Genomic DNA, 11,387 nt, shown 5'->3' on the forward strand with positions numbered 1-11,387 from the left:
CCGAGCAGAAATACAGATACTCGAGCAGGTAGCCGTGAAAGCTAGGGTGAATAAAAAAATAACGGCTGAACGCAAGACGGATCGATACAGTACTGGGACAGGCGCTTGGCGTGAAAAGACTCCCCGTGGCGAAGAGAATGGAGCTCTCCAGGGCCTGATGTAAATGATCTTCGTCGCGGCCTGAAAAAGAAATACAAAACGGGCGTTTGTGGCTGGCTGTACTCGCCAAGGTCATGTCTCATTGCTAGTGGAGCCTATAGAAACGTGTCATCGATTTAGCACTTCAGTCAGGGACGCTTATGAAGTGGCTTTGGAAACTCCAGTGTATTGTAGGTCAAGAAACGGTGCTATTCTAGGTCACAGGGATAGAGATCAGCATCAACACGATTCTGATGCGTTGGAGTAGCATTTCTGGCTCTCTTCGTCAGCTGTCCCTTTAAAATACATGGAGCGGCAATTATTCACAACTTGTGCAGAAACTGGGATACACTTATCAGAAAGGACGGCAGTGGTTCAGAGAGGACAGACAGGGTTGTACCCTATCCCCCACGTTCTTCAGCGTGTACACTGAGCAAGCTGTGGAGGAAACCAAGAAGAAATTCGGAAAGACTATTAAAACTCAGTGAAATGAAATAAAAAGATTGCAGTTTGCTGAGTAGAGTACAAGTCTCCCGGAGACGGCAAAAAACTTGGAAGGGCAGCTGAATGGAATGGATAGTGTCTCGAATAATGGTTGTAAGATAAACCTCGACAAAAGGAAAACAAAGGTAATGCTGAAGAAATTATAAAATCATACACTAAAACTAAGTAATCAGGTTTGCTGTTTTGAGGCCAAAACAACTGATGTTGGTCGAAGTACACAGGGTATATAAAGCAGACTGACAACAACAACAACAAAAACATTTCTGAAGAACATGGATCTGTTGACATCTACTACCACTTTAAATGTTAGGATTTGTTTTCTGAAGGAATTTGTTCGAAATGTAGCCTTTTACGTAAGTGAAACGTCCGTGATAAGCATTTCAGATGAAAAGAGCACAGAAAGTTATATGGAGTTGGGGGTTGTGTCGGGGAAGGAGACCAGACAGCGAGGTCATCGGTCTCATCGGATTAGGGAAGGACGGGGAAGAAAGTCGGCCGTGCCCTTTGAAAGGAACCATCCCAGCATTTGCCTGGAGCGATTTAGGGAAATCACGGAAAACCTAAATCAGGGTGGCCGGACGCGGGATTGAACCGTCGTCCTCCCGAATGCGAGTCCAGTGTGCTAGCCACTGCGCCACCTCGCTCGGTTTAAAGTTATATGGAGACTAAATAAAAGTTCACGTTTCAGTTACATCTGTACTAACGAGGGCAGTGGTTCTCAAACGTTTGCGTCCATAGCTCCTTTAATCGGAACATAAACACCCATGGCTCCTTTCGCACATGATATCTGACTATAAATGGTGGATAAATAAACTTAGGTTTCGGAAAAAATGTATAAGAGTAATAATTTTTTAACTGTTGACATAACACATTTTATTCAACTTTTAATCTTATTACTCCTTAATCTAGCAACAAAATCCATGGCAAGGATGAGCATACTTTGTACGGTGTCTGCACAGTGAACATTGTTACTTGTATTCTAAACCACAGCATTTAGTGGTCGTTAAGTCCCACACAAAGGTTGCTCTTTCTTCAAATATGAAAAGGACACAATAACAAAATTTGATGTATTTTATTCTCAGTTAATGTTCTTCAGACACTGATACTTAAATAGCGCAACGGATCATTTGTTTAATACCTGAAATATGTTTATGTTGCCGACTGATTAACTTTCCCTTTACTCATACGAAATTGAATCTCCTAAACCACTTAGTTCTTCCGCAATTAACAGAAATTTGTGCCTTCATACATGATATTACACTTCATTGTCATGGCCTTGCAATATCACACAGCATATAAGAAGAATAGCGAGCAGCTGTTCTCTCTAAGATCTCGAGGCAACTTACCGAAGCAAAGTGTAGTTCGTCCATAAACATCTGTGATGAGCATAAAGCTAATTGGATTGGGCAAGAGAATATTTATTTTAATTACTTCCATATTACACTTTTGTACTAGACAGCAGGATTATACGAGGTGCGACAAGAAAGTAATGAGACTAATTTTCTTTGCAAGATGTGGCAACCCTGCAGGCTTGCGTAGGCACAATATCTTTGACCTTGGTCTATAAGCTGCTTCTAGTCCAAGCGGTACATCGATGCAACTGCTCAGTCGTGAGTTGTGCTGTAATAAGTTAACACGTGTTTGTGTCTCTCGTCACGGAATGGAATTGCATAATATTGCGCAACGGTATGCCATTTTTTTGCGTTAAATTGGGTGAAAACGCGAAGAAAACTTACAGTAAGCTTGAGAAGGCTTTTGGAGAGGAGGTTATGTCAAGAGCTCAAGTTTTTCGTTGGCATAAAATGTTTAGTGAAGGCAGGACGAATGTTGAAGATGAAGACCACAGTGGACGGCCATCAACCTCACAGACGGATGGCAACTTGACCAGGGTGCATGAACTTGTATGATCTGATCGACGATTACCTGTGAAAATGATTGCAGAAGAACTGAATATCAATCGAGAAACAGTTCGCCTAATAATAATTGGAGATCTTGCTATGAGAAAGATTTGTGCAAAAATTGTCACAAAAATCTCTCACCACAACAGCGAGAAACACGGAAAAATTTGGCAGCCGACTTGTTAGAGCAAACGGAAATCAGTCCAGAATTGTTAAGCCGTGTTATCACTGGTGATGAAAGTTGGTTTTTTCAGTACGATCCAGAGACAAAACGCCAAAGTTCGCAATGGTGCTCAAAGGGATCACCAGACCAAAAAAAGCTCGCATGTCAAAGTCAAAAGTGAGATGCATGCTTGTGTGCTTCTTTGATTCCAAGGGAATTGTTCATAAAGAGTGGGTGCCTCCTGGGCAAACAGTTAACCAATATTACTACAAAGAAATTTTAGAAAGATTTCGTACAAGACTTCTCCGTGTCTGTGCCAACATTGCTGATAATTGGATTCTGCATCACGATAATGCGCCATGTCATACTGTTCTGTCAGTACAGCAATTTTTAACCTCAAAACAAATTTCAGTAGTACCACAGCCACCGTATTTCCCAGATATCGCTCCGTGCGACTTTTTTCTATTTCCAAGTGTCAAAACGGCGGTCAAGGGACACCATTTTCAAACAACACAAGATGTCCAAAAAGCTGTGACGATGGTCTTGGAGGATATTACAGAAGATGAGTTCCAGAAATGTTACCATCAATGGCAGAAGCGCTGGAAAAAGTAAGTGCAATCAGAAGGGAACTACTTTGAAGGAGACAACACTAAACTTGGCTAAAACGGTAAGCAACATTTTTTTTCACATCAGTCTCATTACTTAACTGTCGCAACTCGTACACCTCTGTTATCTGACAAAACTGGTACTTCATCAAATTAAATGTATGAAAGCTGCATATCTGAAATAAAGATATAAGATTCACATTGACTTTATAATTATCACTCGATCTCAAGAAGGAGAAAGTTGTACATATGCCAAACAGGTCAATGTTACTTAAAACATATGCTGCCTCACGTTAGTAGGATTTTTGAAACGTTTTCAAAACTTCTAGGGTTGTTGTTGTTGTTGTTGTGGTCTTCAGTCCTGAGACTGGTTTGATGCAGCTCTCCATGCTACTCTATCCTGTGCAAGCTTCTTCATCTCCCAGTACCTACTGCAACCTACGTCCTTCTGAATCTGCTTAGTGTATTCTAGGGTTATCATAAGCTATTAGTTGATACTCCTGCTTCACCAAGCTCCAAACCTCCAGCAGTGATGAGGAAACTAACCTACATTTCTATGCAGACTCTGAAGAAATAGTAATAAATTGCTCTCGTTCTTCAGTGGTAAATGTTGATAGAAGTTCTGTACTGAAAGTATTTTTGATCAAGCTATGTTGCTCAGTTTCTTCTAGAAAGCACTTCAGAAAGTAATCACTAAGTTCATTCAAATGATCCACACACACGAACCTCAGTTCTTCACTCAACCGTAAATTAATGCCTCCTAAAACCGTATGAAGATCAGAGAAAACCTAGCGCACATCTTTATCATCCAACTTTTTCTTCCAAAATAGAATTTTTTTCTCAAGGCTGAAATTTTGGCTAACTGTTGGCTTGAAGGGATACATTCAGTGAACTGAGTTTTTTGAACGGATACGTTCAATGGCCTGAGGTTTTCGCAGCTGTCGCAGAGATATACCAGTATTAAAAAAATGAAATCGCTGTTATGAATTTCTCGGCATTAATTTTTAAGCAAGGTTACAGTAAAGTTCATTTCCGAGTTCGTATACCATTTTCAAGACACTTGCAAGCCGGCGAGAGTTACTGTAAAAATTAGAGAAAAACGCTCAGCCACGAATCAACACGTATTTGCCGAATACTTCTCGATTTAAGTTGCCGACTTGTAATGAAATTTACGACTTCTATCACTGATTAATGGACTACATGAACGACAGCATTCTTGCTTCTCGATGCCTATGCTTCCCGGTGAACAAAACAGTGTACCCAAATGGCATGATGAGCCTATTTAAGGTCTGACACTCCACTTTTCCCTTTTTTAAATCCGTTCCGTGATCCGAGGCATGTTCCCTTTTTAAAAGCAGTTGATTTATCCACTACTGGCTTGCTAGGCCTATCGCAGCTTCACCAGAGCCCCGTTAGCCGTCACGTTTCAGGGTTCCCATAGGGCCTTCCCAGCTACCGTAGGGGTCCTGGGGCACACGAAGTCCCCGCTGTACATTGCCGATGACCTGATGTTTGGGGAAATTGCGAGAAGGAGGTGCAAGAGCAGTTAGATGTATGGGAGGCGACGGCAGCACAATATGGAATGCATTTCTCTGCAAAGAAAAGTGAAATAATTGTCACAACAAGGAAGAAGAATAGGCCAAATGTGGATATAACTTGTGGAGGGGGAAAACTACAAGTGGTAGAGAACTTCAAGTACCTGGGAAGCATGATTGAAAGTAAGGGAGGAAACGCAATGGAAATAAATGAAAGGTGCAGAAAAGCAGGGCAGTTCTACAAATGCATTAGGGGGCTTATTTGGAGCAAGGAGGTGCCACAGAAATCCAAGGGAATTATATACGGAACATACTTTGTCCCCATATTGACATACGGAAGTGAGACATGGGTAATGCACAAAAGCGACAAAAGTAGAATACAGGCTAGTGAAATGAAGTTCCAGAGGAGCAGGTTGAGTGTAACAAAACGAGACAGATTGCGAAATGTGTATGTGAGGGAAAGACTAAAGGAGGAACCAGTACAGGACAGGATAGAAAAATCAAGACTGCAGTGGTATGGACACATGAAGAGAATGGATGAGGGAAGAATTACAAAGAGGATGTTTGATCTGCAACTGGAGGGGAAGAGGCCCAGAGGAAGACCAAGAGATAGATGGGTGAAGGGAGTGAAGGAATGTGTGACGAGAAGAGGAGAGAACTGGACGAAGGTGGAAGAGGGGGAATGGTGGAAAGACAGAACACGATGGAGAGGCTTGTGTTCCCGACAGACCCAGCCAGTGGCTGGAAACTGTCCAAGATGACGATGACGATGACGACTCCACTCCTTTTCACATTTGTCAGACACCAGCAAAAACAACCTGTGAGTGCGTTAGCGTCATTAGAATAAATTACTGGGGTTAGGAGTCGGCCCTTCTTCTATGACAGAGCGCATCGGTGTTTAGCTGTAAAATTTTTTTAATTTTTTCTATTGTTGTCGTCAAAGAAGCACACAGGTTTACATATATTGTGACATTACAATTTCAGGACAGTTGTCAAGATAGTGTATTACGTCCTGATTAGCAGAAATAACCCTGAACAGAACAGTATCAGATTTAATAGAAGGTTCTCTACAAGATTTTTCTTACTTCTAGACAGTGAAGCATTGTTTGAGCGGATCAATATTACGACAAATCATCAGATTCCGGTTCTAAGTTCGGTACTATGCAGGATGGCAATCAAGTCTACGGAAAGTGGTTAGTTTTTGTGATGAGCAAAAGATTACTCAAGGCTGCTCGAGTTCACAGTGGACGCAAGCTGGTTCAAATGGTTCAAATGGCTCTGAGCACTATGGGACTCAACAGCTGTCGTCATAAGTCCCCTAGAACTTAGAACTACTTAAACCTAACTAACCTAAGGACATCACACACATCCATGCCCGAGGCAGGATTCGAACCTGCGACCGTAGCAGTCGCGCGGTTCCTGACTGAGCGCCTAAAACCGCGAGACCACCGCGTCCGGCGCGCAAGCTGGTGATCCAACAATTTTACGCCTCTGCGAGCAGCATTTACATTTTGCTGCGATATGCTGTCAGCTGCATGGCTGCTCTCGCCCTCTGAAAATCATATAAAAAGCTAATCAAAATCTGGTCGGTCGGTGTGGCCGAGCGGTTCTAGGCGCTTCCGTCTGGAACCGCGCGACCGCTACGGTCGCATGTTCGAATCATATAATCATATACATCCTCGGGCATGGATGTGTGTGATGTCCTTAGGTTAGTTAGGTTTAAGCACTTCTAAGTTCTAGGGTACTGATGACCTCAGATGTTAAGTCCCATAGTGCTCAGAGCCACTTTTTTAAATCAAAATCTTTACTGATTTTATCAGCTGAAACTGTCCTATTTTTCTTCTTAGGCGAGAAAACATGCATTCATCCCTAGTCTCGAAAATATGGCGATATGCACGTGCATAGATGGAGCAGCGTGTATGCTTCAATGCTCTCTCAGTTCTCACAAGAACAATTAGCTATATCACTGTTTCGTTTCTCCGCCATCGGAGCTGATCTCTGATGCACCCTGTGTGGTGTCACCGCCAGACACCACACTTGCTAGGTGGTAGCTTTAAATCGGCCGCGGTCCATTAGTACATGTCGGACCCGCGTGTCGCCACTGTCAGTGATCGCAGACCGAGCGCCACCACACGGCAGGTCTCGAGAGACGGACTAGCACTCGCCCCAGTTGTACGGACGACGTAGCTAGCGATGCACACTGACGAAGCCTCGCTCATTTGCAGGGCAGATAGTTAGAATAGCCTTCAGCTAAGTCAATGGCTACGACCTAGCAAGGCGCCATTAGCATTACATAGCTTGTATCTAAAGAGTCTCACTTGTATCGTCAAGAACGATGTACCACAAGGATGGATTAAAGTTAAGTATTCCAGGAGCTACGTACTTTTCTTTATAGCATTCATTACGTATCCTGTTTCAGACCTATCTACTAGCCTGCGTCAGTTAACGCGTGCCTTTCGGCTACTTCCGAGTGGCGTGGCTGTCTTGTTACGCCACAACACCCTGTTCTACACTTGACGCTGGTTCAGAGGAGAGCCCCCAAAGTTTTCAGTGTGGTGCCTTTTGTAGCAAACTGGCCCCTACCTGTGTCCTTTCATGCTTCACATCACAGCTTTTTCAGACCAATGGGAGCATTCCTTTCATCTTGTGGAAGCTACCCCTGCCAATCACAAAGGACCTACCTTTAAGCTGGGTCGAAATATCGCCACTTCTTCCGAGTTTATTTCAGCCAATCGGGCATTTTGTGCCCCGCTCCCAACGCCTAAAAGTTACACGCGTACATCACGAGAGCTCCACCGGCCCTTCACGCGATCAGCTGCGTCTCTGGCCTGTTTGTATCCATCTGGAAATTCCCCAATGCAGTTTTCTGAAGAATTTCTACGTTGCAAGCAGCGCTGGGCCACTACCTGCTCCCCTCGATGTATCACCCAGCGCGTTCGTTGTCTCTCACGCCGTGGGTCACCGACCCCTGTTAGAAGCCTTTCGTTGTATGCAGGCCGTGACAGCACAACTCGTGTCTGCCCTGAAACTAAAAAGTTTCTTCCAGCAGCTGTTTTCACCTTTTGCTCATTGACATGCAGGATTTGCGTTCAGTGTATTAGTACTATCGAATCGAGTATCATCCCTTTGTATTACATACGGTACATTTTGATAGGCAAATCTGCTCACTACCACCGAAGTAGGTCAGGTGACATATTCATGTGCTTGTTACAACGTATAAAATCTCGTGTAAGGTGCGAAATTAACATTCATTCAAGCTGCCACCTTACAAAGGATCTGTTTATTTTGTTCCACAAGTGTTTTCCAGCAGAAATGAAGAGGTTCAAGAAATTTGTTTGAAACCTGGTAGTCAAGGAAAGGCAGGATTCGGTTACGATTGTGGACAGGGCTGTAATCAGTTACTATTGGTTGCCTTTTACAGTTACACACAATTTATTTTAAACAGTAATTCCAGACTCAACAATAAATAAAAGTACCACATGTTATTAATGAAGGAATAAACAACTGTCTGAATAATAGTGTTTTCAGTGAGTTACAATTTAGCAGATCACCTTTAAGTACAGATACAACAGATAATGTTTTAAAAGCAAGCCACTGTCATCTGGGCAGAAGGCCTTACACGCCAGGAATTGCAATAAGTTCAGAATTGTTTAAAACTCGCTGCAACTTATATTAAAGGCAAGTCGCCACAAATACAGCAGAAGGCATCAGACGCCAGGAATGGCAGTAAATAAGGTTCTAAAGGCTTACTGCGTAAATACAAACAATAAAAAATTTAGAAACCTACTGTAAAACAGCAAATACAATACCAAAGTTAATTAAAAAAAAACAAGCAACTGATCACCAAATGGGTGAAATAAGATGATTGTGAACTTTGTAACACAATCCTTAACATCCACTGAACACTACACTGCTAGATTTATTCCAGATGCGACCAGAGCTATTAACTAGGTCAATATAACCTTTACTGTAGGCATTACAAGGTATTGTAATTAATAATACAATAATACTAGGACCAAGAACTAAAGATGGGGTACATTATCCAAAACCCAATGCAGAAATATATAAAAATATCTCCAAAATAACAGACACAATGCGCATGACAAGAATCCAATTCATGGGGCACTTAGAAAGAATGGACTCAAACAGGTTAACGCACAAAATCCATACATTTTTAAAGAACAAAACCACAAGACCGAACTGGTACAAACAGACGGAAAAAGACCTGAGAGAATTAGGGTCTCCAAATCTACGTGATAGAAATGAAATCAGAAAAATCACAAACACACGGGGTTTTGAGGAAGAAGAGAGAAAAACTAACCGATATACATGGTCTACGCAACGAAAGCTAGCCCATTCGTTGTTTATGAAGGAATACTGGGCGAAAAGGAAGGCCAACAAATGTTGATTACGCGTGGTCCTCAGTGATCCATCCGCGAAGAAGAAGAAGAAGAAGAAGAAGAATACAATAATAAAACACAAGGACCATGACATAAGTTCCTTAAAGGGTACTGAGGCAGATTATACCCGCAGAAGGCGTGGGTTGAAGGAGCGTTACACTGAACTACTGGTCATCAGACCTCCTTTTAGAACACACGTCTTACAAGAACCAAGGGGCTCCAGGAATCGACCTCTGAGAAGGTCCGGCAACAAACACTTTCGCGAGCCATGAGATAGGCAGCCAAGAGTTGCATTCACTTCACGAGATGGTAACTCAGACTAGTGGCAGTCTAACGAATGACTAATAATAATCTTGCTGAAGCTACCTGACGTCCAATAAACCAAATGCAACGATGGAACAATACGCCAAAACCGGAACCGGCGGTCTGCACTACATCCCCAGAATACTGTGTTTAGAGCGACCGGAACGAGAAAGGAATCACTACCACCAGAGTAGAAGAGTCACCAATCGACTTACAATAGCCGGCCGAAGTGGCCGTGCGGTTAAAGGCGCTGCAGTCTGGAACCGCAAGACCGCTACGGTCGCAGGTTCCAATCCTGCCTCGGGCATGGATGTGTGTGATGTCCCTAGGTTAGTTAGGTTTAACTAGTTCTAAGTTCTAGGGGACTAATGACCTCAGAAGTTGAGTCCCATAGTGCTCAGAGCCATTTGAACCATTTTCGACTTACAATAAAGAAATCTGTCAAAAGTACACGCCTTCGGACAGCAGCGGCAAGGCGAGGAAACGCACACTGCCGTTACGTACACCAACCTCCAGGGCAGGTAACTGGGGCGTTTCGGCCACCAGGCAAGAAAAATTACCGCTGGTTGAACTTAAGAAATTGTAACAAGTTGAACGCAGTAAATAGTAATAAGAAGTCGAGGAAAGCTAATCAGATCCGCCTTCCCCAAGCACTCCACTCGCTGCTCTTCGCCTCGGCGACACTACGAGCAGTAACACGAACCCATGTCACTGGAGAGTCGCGAGATGTCACAATGGTGGAGGTTTCTCTGCTTGCACTCATCTTAAAGCTTGCTACACTCCTGGAAATTGAAATAAGAACACCGTGAATTCATTGTCCCAGGAAGGGGAAACTTTATTGACACATTCCTGGGGTCAGATACATCACATGATCACACTGACAGAACCACAGGCACATAGACACAGGCAACAGAGCATGCACAATGTCGGCACTAGTACAGTGTATATCCACCTTTCGCAGCAATGCAGGCTGCTATTCTCCCATGGAGACGATCGTAGAGATGCTGGATGTAGTCCTGTGGAACGGCTTGCCATGCCATTTCCACCTGACGCCTCACTTGGACCAGCGTTCGTGCTGGACGTGCAGACCGCGTGAGACGACGCTTCATTCAGTCCGAAACATGCTCAATGGGGGACAGATCCGGAGATCTTGCTGGCCAGGGTAGTTGACTTACACCTTCTAGAGCACGTTGGGTGGCACGGGATACATGCGGACGTGCATTGTCCTGTTGGAACAGCAAGTTCCCTTGCCGGTCTAGGAATGGTAGAACGATGGGTTCTATGACGGTTTGGATGTACCGTGCACTATTCAATGTCCCCTCGACGATCACCAGTGGTGTACGGCCAGTGTAGGAGATCGCTCCCCACACCATGATGCCGGGTGTTGGCCCTGTGTGCCTCGGTCGTATGCAGTCCTGATTGTGGCGCTCACCTGCACGGCGCCAAACACGCATACGACCATCATTGGCACCAAGGCAGAAGCGACTCTCATCGCTGAAGACGACACGTCTCCATTCGTCCCTCCATTCACGCCTGTCGCGACACCACTGGAGGCGGGCTGCACGATGTTGGGGCGTGAGCGGACGACGGCCTAACGGTGTGCGGGACCGTAGCCCAGCTTCATGGAGACGGTTGCGAATGGTCCTCGCCGATACCCCAGGAGCAACAGTGTGCCTAATTTGCTGGGAAGTGGCGGTGCGGTCCCCTACGGCACTGCGTAGGATCCTACGGTCTTGGCGTGCATCCGTGCGTCGCTGCGGTCCGGTCCCAGGTCGACGGGCACGTGCACCTTCCGCCGACCACTGGCGACAACATCGATGTACTGTGGAGACCTCACGCCC

This window comes from Schistocerca nitens, chromosome 10 (assembly GCF_023898315.1).
Source record: "Schistocerca nitens isolate TAMUIC-IGC-003100 chromosome 10, iqSchNite1.1, whole genome shotgun sequence".
Taxonomy (NCBI): Eukaryota; Metazoa; Arthropoda; class Insecta; order Orthoptera; family Acrididae; genus Schistocerca; species Schistocerca nitens.